Raw genomic sequence first — 13,993 nt, 5'->3', positions numbered from 1 at the left:
TGATAAATTAAACATAAAATACATATAATCACCAGAAAGCAAAAATATCCCTAAAATCAATTGAACTTTTTTTTAGAACTAGAAATTGATAAGATGAGAAGGATACATGGACATGTAAGTAGAAAAGTCTTCTTGGTTAAATCTATATAGCAAATATTCATTTAATACTGTTATTTCACAGAAAAGTACTTCGTTTACTTCATTTTAGACTCTGTAGTTTACCATTTTTGACAATTATACAAGGTGAAATAAACGAATAGGCAAACATTAGCAATGAACTGAAAGCAATAATTAATATTCCTTATCTAAATACATACCTGGTTAACAATTTCACACACATATAAAGTTATGCATACTTTACATTCATAGGTTAAAGACATGATATCAACTTTAGTCGAAAAAATGATTGATAACATGTTGGAAGATGAACATGAGCTAGAAGTAGAAGAACAGATGATAGAAGAGGTAAACATGATTTTTGTGTATGTTTCTGATTGTTAATTGATGGTTTCTGAACGTCACATTCGCACAAGAAGGCTATATCGGGGCGATACATATGGCTACCGCTTAAAATAACTTCTTGATAATTTATAAACTCGGTATGTTTCTGAAATCCATTCTAACATCATTTTGGATTTTTTATCCCTGCGTACCACAATTCCCTATCCGGAACTATAATTGTTTTGAACATGCATTGAACGACAAAATTCTTCCTATGTGACGTTTAAATTTTCTGACGCAAAACACGCGAAATAATTAAAGTGCTTTTGTTTATAGATGCTGTTTGTGTTTTTTTGTAAATGATTGTTTTTTTTTAGATTGTATTACAGTGATGTGACCATATTTTGACTATTTTACCGATTATGTCTATTTTGTTCACGCATGGATGTAAGAATAAGGGAATGCTATGCGACTGTCATACAAGTGAAAGTTTTAGCGCTTTAAAACCTGGTTCAATCAACCATTTTCTACATTTGGAAATGCCTGTACAAAGTCAGGAGTATGCCAGTTATTGTCCTTTCGTTTGATGTGTTTTTGTCGTTTCATTTTGCCATTTGATCATGCACTTTTAGTTTTAAATTTTCCTCGGAGTTCAGTATTTTTGTGATTTAGCTTTTTGCATGTATCCATAGCATTATAGTAACACGTGTTAATGTTTCTTCTCGTGTTTTTACCTTACCTGTCACGGTGTTGTATCAAATACATTGTGTACAATTGTACTGGCTTTACAATAGTTATCAAAAGTACCAGGATTATAATCTTATAAAAACTGTATAATTCGCTCAAATCGAAGCATCCTCATTTGTAAATCTCTACGCGAGAATAATAATGTACGAGACTTGTTAATCATGTATGCAAGTTGTTAATCTACACAACTAGTCACAGTAACTGTGTTCATTCTCAAAAGACAAAGTATTGTCCGTGTGTGTGGAGATAATTTTGTCAAAAACCTCTTATAGAGTGTTTCCTCGTCATCTGAACAAACGTCTAAATAACAGAAATTATTCAACTTTTTTTCTTGATTTTCAGACACCAGATGAACCAGATGAAAATGAGCCCAGTAATACAGGTAAACTTATGATTATTGCAGTAAAACTTCTTTTTAGTAAAATCGTTGATTTCAATATTTCATCCTGTTCAAATAAATCTGAGACAAACAAAATATTTCGATGATAATTATGGTACTGATAACAAAAGTCCTTACTACCACTTTTACTAGAGATTTGCGAGCTGATGTATAGATTGGTATAACACATCGGTGCACTGCCATCTTAAATTTTACCTGCTTAGATTCACAAGTTACACAGGTTTTAATAGATCCTCCTGTCACCTCCTTAACGATTTAATAGTATTGAAATGTTTCTCTTGAAATGGTGATCATTCAAAATTGCACTTTAATATTATAACAACAATCGGTATTTAGCCAGACTTTTCCTGCATTATTTCACATGACATAATTCACAAGTTGTATTCTAGTGGTCACTTGAATTATCTCTGTGTTTTGCAAGTAAAATTGCAGGTGTTTTCATTGATTGTAGGAAAAGGACAGTTTGGTTGGCGTATTTTCATTAATAGCAGCTTATCCTTTTTTTTTCTTGTAGAGTCAGTCTTATATCAGTGTGCCGCGGAAAACACTGACCACTTCATGTCGGAATGGCAAAAAGCGAATCAGGAGGTGACACATTTATTGAATAGAAACGCCGAAATAGTTGTAAGAGCGACAAAACTGCCCCAGTGCGACATTCCTTCAATGAATTTCCAGCCAGATATCGATGGAATAGTAGTCGAGTTAACAAGCTTTGCAGGAATAACATTTCCGTTGACACATATCTCAATACTAAGAAATGATTTTAATAGTTTGGAAAATATTTATCCAAAGTTGAAGAAACATTTAGATCTTCGTCACTATTCCGAAAAAACACTGAGTGTCTTAGCACAGTGTAAGGGCACAGAAATATCTATTGAAGGTCCGTGGCATATATGGCTTGGTGTTGTACCGCTACCCGGCACAGTTTTTCAACAGATACGATTTTTAAATATGACAAAAGTGACTTTCGATTATATCAAATCAGTCGGAACTACTCTGAAATGTAAAGCAGCTGGTGCTGCACTGGCTGGTAAGGCTCGAAACACTTTTATGAAGGTTGATTTGCACAGTGTAAAGCATTGGACAATTATGCCGGACGAAAGTATGGATGTTTTGAAGTTGCTACAGGTTGCAGTTGACGAGGTAACATTACCAGATGGTCTCATTCCCATAATATTTGCATTCAGATTTGGTGAACGAACAAAACATGATATTTCTCTTACCGGTTTCAATATGATAAGAAAGACGACAGTACATGTTGGTGTAACAATTTCAAGTAATGATTTGCAGTTATTGTGGGCCAGGCATGGACTTCAGCAAGTGACTGGAGACAGAGGTACATTGTATTCCTGCTGCTCATTTTCAAACATCGTGAATTTCCAGTCTAATATTGACGGCAGAAACATTGACGTTTCGGCTGATGTGCTTAACGTATGCACGATCCCCAATCAGGTTCAGTTTGTTCAGTTTTATGGGGATATTCCACATCGTCGTCCACACCTCAATGTCTACCATCCTGTGTCTGGAATAATTGTATGTGGAGATGTTATCAACAAAGCAACACGTGAGGCTCTCGAGAGGGCGATTGAACCGTACATCTTCTCTTTCGACCAAAATGTTAATCTCCTTCGAGATCTTCGATGTAGGATGGAGTTTGTAGTTGAAGTGCCTCTAGTACCCCATGTTATAACTCCACATATGTACGTTTCGTTACCAAATATAGAAAGACTGTTACAAAAATACGATTTATTGGTACCATATGTAAATGCTGATGACTCGATTTTGTCTTCTTTGAGATCAGTTGGCACACAAATGATAGAAAGACTTCGTAATTTGTATGATGAATATCGATTGACAGGAGACAGTACTGCTACATGGGAGGCATATTCTTTAGGTATGTATAATATTATCATTATGTGTGTATTATCTGATGTAAAAGACACCAATGTCTTCAAAGAAATGAAACTTGGTTGTGTTATGAAATGCGTTTAAGATTCTATGTATAACTCTATTCGCACATACTACAATAGATGCATTAGGATCTGCGAAATGATAGTATGTATGACTCAAGACCTGGATTCATTTACCCAAAATATAATCGAATGGCAAGTGTAGGTATCATGTATCTATTAATATTGTCCAGTTCTTATTCAATGCACCAAATTTATAGTTGAATTTACACCGGTGTAAATTATTTTTGTTTTTGTAATGAAAAAAAAAGTATATGTCCAAATTAAAATATACAAACTCTATCTCCATTTAAACGGTCGAACAAGACACAAGACAACTAATAAGAATTGTTTGCATCAATCCATAGCAGAATTCATAATGGATACTCATTTTTGTTTTTCTTATATGGATCACTCTATTATTTATAATATTTCTTCAGATCATGTCTAATGTTGTATACAGGTAAGACGACAAGTGAAAACACTCAGGGATGTTTCGCACTAACACAATGACATATTTTTCGATTGAAGTTGTGTATATCATGAAAAAAGTCTTACATAATAACAATAGTGTAAGAGGTCAATACTTGAGAAATGCTGCTTCATTGAGTCTCAATCAATCTATGTAAATGTCAGAAGGGCTGAGTGCAAAATGTAAAAGTTTACATTTCTTTTCAGAGCTTTGTCTTGAAAAGATGTTATGGGGAAGACCTGCCTCACTTGTATCGAGCAAATTGGCAGTGGAAATAGGTCCAGGTGCGGTTAGTCTTATGAACTGCAGAACAGGACAATTTGGATTTCTTGCATTGGAGCCTTGGATTTACAGAGCCACGCCACCACCACTTAAAATTTGGTTCAAGTCCAGTACAGCAATTTCGAAAGTAGAAACTTTCTACGGTTTTCACAATTTTCTCGACAGTACGGGTGAACTGCTGGGAAAACAGTTTATAAAAAGGTTTCTTGAAGATTCGTTTATCAGTCAGAGTGTACTTCCTGGTAGCTGTGTTGACTTTTTGCATCATCTACAAGGTCACCCTAATGCACCCTACAAAGGAGTTAGCATAGGAAAAATGTCCCGGGAAGATGTAGCCATGAGTCTTATGGCAATGGTTTCACCACGAGCTTCCAAAGTGTGCACTCGGATGATAGAGTTTCTTATCCTAGCAGACCTACAGCTACAAGATGTCCTACTATCAGGTATTTGTAAATTAATTATTTATTGTACTTGTTTGTACACAATTGTTTTGGAGACATAGTTCTCTCTATTTATTCGGGTACTCATTATTCATTTAAATGGCCAGCGCTAAAACCGAATAACTTGCCAATAGACAAAAAAGAAACATTAGACATTTTCAAACAAATCTTTCTATTTTTTTTGGAAACACAATATGTAAATGGTATGTCTTGATACCGTGTGCCACTAAAAGTTTTAGATTCAAAATATATACCTTTTTATTTTAAGAAGGCAGCTAGGGACATACATTAGTGTATGATATTGTAGACGCAGGGCAAATTTCATCATTGAAACATGTGTACATATAGACATTTGTGTGTCGGTTGTACTAGAATAGTCTTTGTATAGTCTGTTTGCTGGACTTTAAACATTTTCTACCTTAAACATTTAATAATTCTTGATCAAAATCGAATAGACGTAATTATAAAACGATCGTTATTTGTCTACTAAATTTACTTTATATTATCTCAAATTTCACACTATCACTTGTGCATTGACATTTATTAAACTCATATCATTTAACTTCCAGGTATTATTGAAAATCAGCTAGTGCGTTTTCCGGTTATTCAAACCTGGGATACAGCTGGTAACAAGACTTTCAAGTTAATCCCGAATAAATTTGTTGAGCTGTGTTCACCTGATGGCAGCGATAAAGATGAAGCAGAAAGGTTAACCACGGCCATTATACAACAACTTGAGATGCGACAACTGGTATATGCTCGAAAATTCATCTATTTGAGAGGAACATCATTCCCTTGGATTATACCTGTAAGGGATAAGCTTAACAAAAGGAAGAAAATACTAAATGCTAGACAACTTCTTGACACACTGACATTTATTTCTTGCGTAGCATTGATTCAGCAGCAGTGGTTTGTAAACTTTCAAAATATAGAACCAATGCTGGCGACACTTCCTGTAAATCAATTTACAATGCAAATGTTAGACATACTTGGAAAAATAAATTTGTCTTTCGTTGGGACACTCAAAATTCGCCGCCTACATAAAAGCATACCGTTCCAGTTGCCAAAGGATACCACTATAGCTATAACTGCAGAAAAACCAGAAGTGGAAAATCCAAAGCCAATTGAAGAAAGTGAAGATGTTAACCATATACAAGATGTCGTTGAGGATTGTGAAGAGGACACGCAAATTCAAGATGTAGAAAAAACACCAACAACGCATCTTCCTATGGCTGTACAAACTTTTTGGACGGCTCCTGAACTAGAAATTGTGCATGTTTTCAAAATGAAGAAATACAGACAAAATACGTTGAAAGAACTTTTTGAAATATACTGCAATTTATGTCGTGATAGGAAAGTACCGGACAGAAGTTTTGAAAGTTTTAAGAGAAAACTGAACCGTGTCATGTCCACTTAATAGAATGGATTGTGTTTTTACTTTTCAGACTGTTTATTCATTTTCCTGAAATTTATAAAATTTTCAACCTACCATAGCATTTTCAAGTTATATGTTATACAGGTTTTTCTCTCACTTATATCTCATGAAATAGCACATAAACTTTAAACACAACACCATGTTTTTTTTATTTTAAAAGCTTGATGTAAAGCTACTTTCTTAATTCAATTTATACTAAAAACAAAATGCAATAGTTTTTATGCAATCGTGGATTGGTAATAATTATTATCTCGTCTTATGTCTGCATACGTTGTATATAGTAATACTATGTTGTATATAAGTAAGATAGTGTTATGCTGTAAATGATTGGTTAACCTTAAAATTGAGAATGGAAATGGGGAATGTGTCAAAGAGACAACAACCCGACCAAATAAAAAAACAACAGCAGAAGGTCATTAACAGGTCTTCAATGTAGCGAGAAATTCCCGCACCCGGAGGCGTCCTTCAGCTGGCCCCTAAACAAATATATACTAGTTCAGTGATAATGAACGCCATACTTATTTCCAAATTGAACACAAGAAACTAAAATTAAAATAATACAAGACTAACAAAGGCCAGAGGCTCCTGACTTGGGACAGGCGCAAAAATGCTGCGGGGGGTTAAACATGTTTGTGAGATCTAAACCCTTTCCCTATACCTCTAACCAATGTAGAAAAGTAAACGCATAATGGTACTTTCTATTCTAATTTCTAAGGGTTAATTTCTATATACACATACCATTGTATGTCATTGTAATTAGGCCATCTGTTATTTTGTTAGGCGCGTCTTTACAAACAGATTGGGCTGTACTCTATTATCATGTGTATTTTATCTATTCAAATTCTTTATTACCTTGAACTTTACAGTTCATCGGTGTAAATACAAATTTTCATAGTAAAAAAAATAACATTTTTGTTAAGGGGCCAGCTGAAGGACGCCTCCGGGTGCGGGATTTTCTCGTAACATTTAAGACCTGTTGGTGACCGTCTGCTGTTGTTTTTTTTATGGTCGAGTTGTTGTCTCTTTGAAACAGACAGAGAATGTTCATGTAATACTGTCTCTGATTTTAAATGCATTACAAATGTATTTTCCTAAATTGGTTAACTGAATGAGGTTCTTTAAACTTAAAAGTTCAAGAAATTTAAACACACTTGGTCTGGACCAGTAGTATTTCTTTATAAATTTTACTCTAAGTTCCTTATATTTCGGACACACTAAAATGAAATGAAATTCGTCTTCAAAACACTGACGGCAAATTGTACATATACGACGGGACACCTCACTGTTTTGGTAGCGTCCAGTTTCAACTGCTAATAAATGAGAAGAATGTTATTTTTGAAAGAGTTAGGGTTAGGGTTAGGGTTAGGGTTAGGGTTAGGGTTAGGGGTTAGGGGTTAGGGTTAGGGTTAGGGCTAGGGTTAGGGTTAGGGTTAGGGTTAGGGTTAGGGTTAGGGTTAGGGTTAGGGTTAGGGTTAGGGTTAGGGTCAAGATTGGGACATGGTAGTATACTTTGGCGAGGGTTAGTGAGGTGCCCTTTCTCTCTTCTGCGCATGTCTGCCCTTTTTTGTGACTGCGCATGCGTCAGAAATTTCAAAAAATATTTCTAAGTACAGAGTATGAAAAGTGCCTTTGACTTCAATCTTCAAACAGATGTAGAATGGATTTGAAAAGAGATATTTTTATAAAGTTAACTGTTCCTAAAAGATGGAAAAGCAATCTTAAGGATAGAAACGTATTGGTATCACTAAAATGTACGGCCGCACTTTCCGACCTCAGTGAAGAAACGTTTGTGGGAGAGAAAAGCCTAACCCCGAGTTAACCCCAACTCCTAAACTACAACAGATAAAGACTTGCGGTCTTCACTACAAGCTTAATTGTCCAAAAGTACTACCCCTTATGGGGCCGATTTTTTAACGGCAAGCCGATCGAAGCAAAGGATCATGTTGAAATATTAAAAAGATCGACTATGAAAAGTACCCAAAACCATAACCCGACCCCCCATCCCTCCAAAATTGTGATTTTTGAGAAGTTTGTGAAAAAACTTAATACGAAAATCCAATCGGTTACCCTCCTAGACATACCCTTTCCGAGATGGAGTGAGGCCTTCAAAACAACAATTTTAACACATTTGGGGTTTGGGTTAGGGTTAGTGTTTGGGTTAGGGTCAGGGTTAAGGTTAGGGTTAAGGTTAGGGTTAGGGTTAGGGTCAAGATTGGGACATGGTAGTATACTTTGGCGAGGGTTAGTGAGGTGCCCTTTCTCTCTTCTGCGCATGTCTGCCCTTTTTTGTGACTGCGCATGCGTCAGAAATTTCAAAAAATATTTCTAAGTACAGAGTATGAAAAGTGCCTTTGACTTCAATCTTCAAACAGATGTAGAATGGATTTGAAAAGAGATATTTTTATAAAGTTAACTGTTCCTAAAAGATGGAAAAGCAATCTTAAGGATAGAAACGTATTGGTATCACTAAAATGTACGGCCGCACTTTCCGACCTCAGTGAAGAAACGTTTGTGGGAGAGAAAAGCCTAACCCCTAGTAAACCCCAACTCCTAAACTACAACAGATAAAGACTTGCGGTCTTCTCTACAAGCTTAATTGTCCAAAAGAACTACCCCTAATGGGGCCGATTTTTTAACGGCAAGCCGATCGAAGCAAAGGATCATGTTGAAATATTAAAAAGATCGACTATGAAAAGTACCCAAAACCATAACCCGACCCCCCATCCCTCCAAAATTGTGATTTTTGAGAAGTTTGTGAAAAAACTTAATACGAAAATCCAATCGGTTACCCTCCTAGACATACCCTTTTCGAGATGGAGTGAGGCCTTCAAAACAACAATTTTAACACATTTGGGGTTTGGGTTAGGGTTAGTGTTTGGGTTAGGGTCAGGGTTAAGGTTAGGGTTAAGGTTAGGGGTTAGGGTTAGGGTCAAGATTGGGACATGGTAGTATACTTTGGCGAGGGTTAGTGAGGTGCCCTTTCTCTCTTCTGCGCATGTCTGCCCTTTTTTGTGACTGCGCATGCGTCAGAAATTTCAAAAAATATTTCTAAGTACAGAGTATGAAAAGTGCCTTTGACTTCAATCTTCAAACAGATGTAGAATGGATTTGAAAAGAGATATTTTTATAAAGTTAACTGTTCCTAAAAGATGGAAAAGCAATCTTAAGGATAGAAACGTATTGGTATCACTAAAATGTACGGCCGCACTTTCCGACCTCAGTGAAGAAACGTTTGTGGGAGAGAAAAGCCTAACCCCTAGTTAACCCCAACTCCTAAACTACAACAGATAAAGACTTCCGGTCTTCACTACAAGCTTAATTGTCCAAAAGTACTACCCCTTATGGGGCCGATTTTTTAACGGCAAGCCGATCGAAGCAAAGGATCATGTTGAAATATTAAAAAGATCGACTATGAAAAGTACCCAAAACCATAACCCGACCCCCCATCCCTCCAAAATTGTGATTTTTGAGAAGTTTGTGAAAAAACTTAATACGAAAATCCAATCGGTTACCCTCCTAGACATACCCTTTCCGAGATGGAGTGAGGCCTTCAAAACAACAATTTTAACACATTTGGGGTTTGGGTTTGGGTTAGTGTTTGGGTTAGGGTCAGGGTTAAGGTTAGGGTTAAGGTTAGGGTTAGGGTTAGGGTCAAGATTGGGACATGGTAGTATACTTTGGCGAGGGTTAGTGAGGTGCCCTTTCTCTCTTCTGCGCATGTCTGCCCTTTTTTGTGACTGCGCATGCGTCAGAAATTTCAAAAAATATTTCTAAGTACAGAGTATGAAAAGTGCCTTTGACTTCAATCTTCAAACAGATGTAGAATGGATTTGAAAAGAGATATTTTTATAAAGTTAACTGTTCCTAAAAGATGGAAAAGCAATCTTAAGGATAGAAACGTATTGGTATCACTAAAATGTACGGCCGCACTTTCCGACCTCAGTGAAGAAACGTTTGTGGGAGAGAAAAGCCTAACCCCGAGTTAACCCCAACTCCTAAACTACAACAGATAAAGACTTGCGGTCTTCTCTTCAAGCTTAATTGTCCAAAAGTACTACCCCTAAAGGGGCCGATTTTTTAACGGCAAGCCGATCGAAGCAAAGGATCATGTTGAAATATTAAAAAGATCGACTATGAAAAGTACCCAAAACCATAACCCGACCCCCCATCCCTCCAAAATTGTGATTTTTGAGAAGTTTGTGAAAAAACTTAATACGAAAATCCAATCGGTTACCCTCCTAGACATACCCTTTCCGAGATGGAGTGAGGCCTTCAAAACAACAATTTTAACACATTTGGGGTTTGGGTTAGGGTTAGTGTTTGGGTTAGGGTCAGGGTTAAGGTTAGGGTTAAGGTTAGGGTTAGGGTTAGGGTCAAGATTGGGACATGGTAGTATACTTTGGCGAGGGTAAGTGAGGTGCCCTTTCTCTCTTCTGCGCATGTCTGCCCTTTTTTGTGACTGCGCATGCGTCAGAAATTTCAAAAAATATTTCTAAGTACAGAGTATGAAAAGTGCCTTTGACTTCAATCTTCAAACAGATGTAGAATGGATTTGAAAAGAGATATTTTTATAAAGTTAACTGTTCCTTAAAGATGGAAAAGCAATCTAAATGATAGAAACGTATTGGAATCACTAAAATGTACGGCTGCACTTTCCGACATCAGTGAAGAAACGTTTGTGGGAGAGAAAAGCCTAACCCCAAGTTAACCCCAACTCCTAAACTACAACAGATAAAGACTTGCGGTCTTCTTTACAAGCTTAATTGTCCAAAAGTACTACCCCATGGGGCCGATTTTTTAACGGCAAGCCGATTGAAGCAAAGGATCATGTTGAAATATTAAAAAGATCGACTATGAAAAGTACCCAAAACCATAACCCGACCCCCCATCCCTCCAAAATTGTGATTTTTGAGAAGTTTGTGAAAAAACTTAATACGAAAATCCAATCGGTTACCCTCCTAGACATACCCTTTCCGAGATGGAGTGAGGCCTTCAAAACAACAATTTTAACACATTTGGGGTTTGGGTTGGGGTTAGTGTTTGGGTTAGGGTCAGGGTTAAGGTTAGGGTTAAGGTTAGGGTTAGGGTTAGGGTCAAGATTGGGACATGGTAGTATACTTTGGCGAGGGTTAGTGAGGTGCCCTTTCTCTCTTCTGCGCATGTCTGCCCTTTTTTGTGACTGCGCATGCGTCAGAAATTTCAAAAAATATTTCTAAGTACAGAGTATGAAAAGTGCCTTTGACTTCAATCTTCAAACAGATGTAGAATGGATTTGAAAAGAGATATTTTTATAAAGTTAACTGTTCCTAAAAGATGGAAAAGCAATCTAAATGATAGAAACGTATTGGTATCACTAAAATGTACGGCCGCACTTTCCGACCTCAGTGAAGAAACGTTTGTGGGAGAGAAAAGCCTAACCCCGAGTTAACCCCAACTCCTAAACTACAACAGATAAAGACTTGCGGTCTTCTCTACAAGCTTAATTGTCCAAAAGTACTACCCCTAACGGGACCGATTTTTTAACGGCAAGCCGATCGAAGCAAAGGATCATGTTAAAATATTAAAAAGATCGACTATGAAAAGTACCCAAAACCATAACCCGACCCCCCATCCCTCCAAAATTGTGATTTTTGAGAAGTTTGTGAAAAAACTTAATACGAAAATCCAATCGGTTACCCTCCTAGACATACCCTTTCCGAGATGGAGTGAGGCCTTCAAAACAACAATTTTAACACATTTGGGGTTTGGGTTAGGGTTAGTGTTTGGGTTAGGGTCAGGGTTAAGGTTAGGGTTAAGGTTAGGGTTAGGGTAAGGGTCAAGATTGGGACATGGTAGTATACTTTGGCGAGGGTTAGTGAGGTGCCCTTTCTCTCTTCTGCGCATGTCTGCCCTTTTTTGTGACTGCGCATGCGTCAGAAATTTCAAAAAATATTTCTAAGTACAGAGTATGAAAAGTGCCTTTGACTTCAATCTTCAAACAGATGTAGAATGGATTTGAAAAGAGATATTTTTATAAAATTACTGTTCCTAAAAGATGGAAAAGCAATCTAAATGATAGAAACGTATTGGTATCACTAAAATGTACGGCCGCACTTTCCGACCTCAGTGAAGAAACGTTTGTGGGAGAGAAAAGCCTAACCCCGAGTTAACCCCAACTCCTAAACTACAACAGATAAAGACTTGCGGTCTTCTCTACAAGCTTAATTGTCCAAAAGTACTGCCCCTAACGGGGCACGATTTTTTAACGGCAAGCCGATTGAAGCAAAGGATCATGTTGAAATATTAAAATGATCGACTATGAAAAGTACCCAAAACCATAACCCGACCCCCCATCCCTCCAAAATTGTGATTTTTGAGAAGTTTGTGAAAAAACTTAATACGAAAATCCAATCGGTTACCCTCCTAGACATACCCTTTCCGAGATGGAGTGAGGCCTTCAAAACAACAATTTTAACACATTTGGGGTTTGGGTTAGGGTTAGTGTTTGGGTTAGGGTCAGGGTTAAGGTTAGGGTTAAGGTTAGGGTTAGGGTTAGGGTTAGGGTCAAGATTGGGACATGGTAGTATACTTTGGCGAGGGTTAGTGAGGTGCCCTTTCTCTCTTCTGCGCATGTCTGCCCTTTTTTGTGACTGCGCATGCGTCAGAAATTTCAAAAAATATTTCTAAGTACAGAGTATGAAAAGTGCCTTTGACTTCAATCTTCAAACAGATGTAGAAAGGATTTGAAAAGAGATATTTTTATAAAGTTAACTGTTCCTAAAAGATGGAAAAGCAATCTAAATGATAGAAACGTATTGGTATCACTAAAATGTACGGCCGCACTTTCCGACCTCAGTGAAGAAACGTTTGTGGGAGAGAAAAGCCTAACCCCGAGTTAACCCCAACTCCTAAACTACAACAGATAAAGACTTGCGGTCTTCTCTACAAGCTTAATTGTCCAAAAGTACTACCCCTTATGGGGCCGATTTTGTAACGGCAAGCCGATCGAAGCAAAGGATCATGTTGAAATATTAAAAAGATCGACTATGAAAAGTACCCAAAACCATAACCCGACCCCCCATCCCTCCAAAATTGTGATTTTTGAGAAGTTTGTGTAAAAACTTAATACGAAAATCCAATCGGTTACCCTCCTAGACATACCCTTTCCGAGATGGAGTGAGGCCTTCAAAACAACAATTTTAACACATTTGGGGTTTGGGTTAGGGTTAGTGTTTGGGTTAGGGTCAGTGTTAAGGTTAGGGTTAAGGTTAGGGTTAGGGTTAGGGTTAGGGTCAAGATTGGGACATGGTAGTATACTTTGGCGAGGGTTAGTGAGGTGCCCTTTCTCTCTTCTGTGCATGTCTGCCCTTTTTTGTGACTGCGCATGCGTCAGAAATTTCAAAAAATATTTCTAAGTACAGAGTATGAGAAGTGCCTTTGACTTCAATCTTCAAACAGATGTAGAATGGATTTGAAAAGAGATATTTTTATAAAGTTAACTGTTCCTAAAAGATGGAAAAGCAATCTAAAGGATAGAAACGTATTGGTATCACTAAAATGTACGGCCGCACTTTCCGACCTCAGTGAAGAAACGTTTGTGGGAGAGAAAAGCCTAACCCCGAGTTAACCCCAACTCCTAAACTACAACAGATAAAGACTTGCGGTCTTCACTACAAGCTTAATTGTCCAAAAGTACTACCCCTAACGGGGCCGATTTTTTAACGGCAAGCCGATCGAAGCAAAGGATCATGTTGAAATATTAAAAAGATCGACTATGAAAAGTACCAAAAACCATAACCCGACCCCCCATCCCTCCAAAATTGTGATTTTTGAGAAGTTTGTGAAAAA

Source organism: Mytilus trossulus, chromosome 1 (assembly GCF_036588685.1).
Source record: "Mytilus trossulus isolate FHL-02 chromosome 1, PNRI_Mtr1.1.1.hap1, whole genome shotgun sequence".
NCBI classification, from domain to species: Eukaryota; Metazoa; Mollusca; class Bivalvia; order Mytilida; family Mytilidae; genus Mytilus; species Mytilus trossulus.
The sequence above is the reverse complement of the archived record's forward strand: the minus strand, read 5'-3'. Positions refer to the sequence as shown.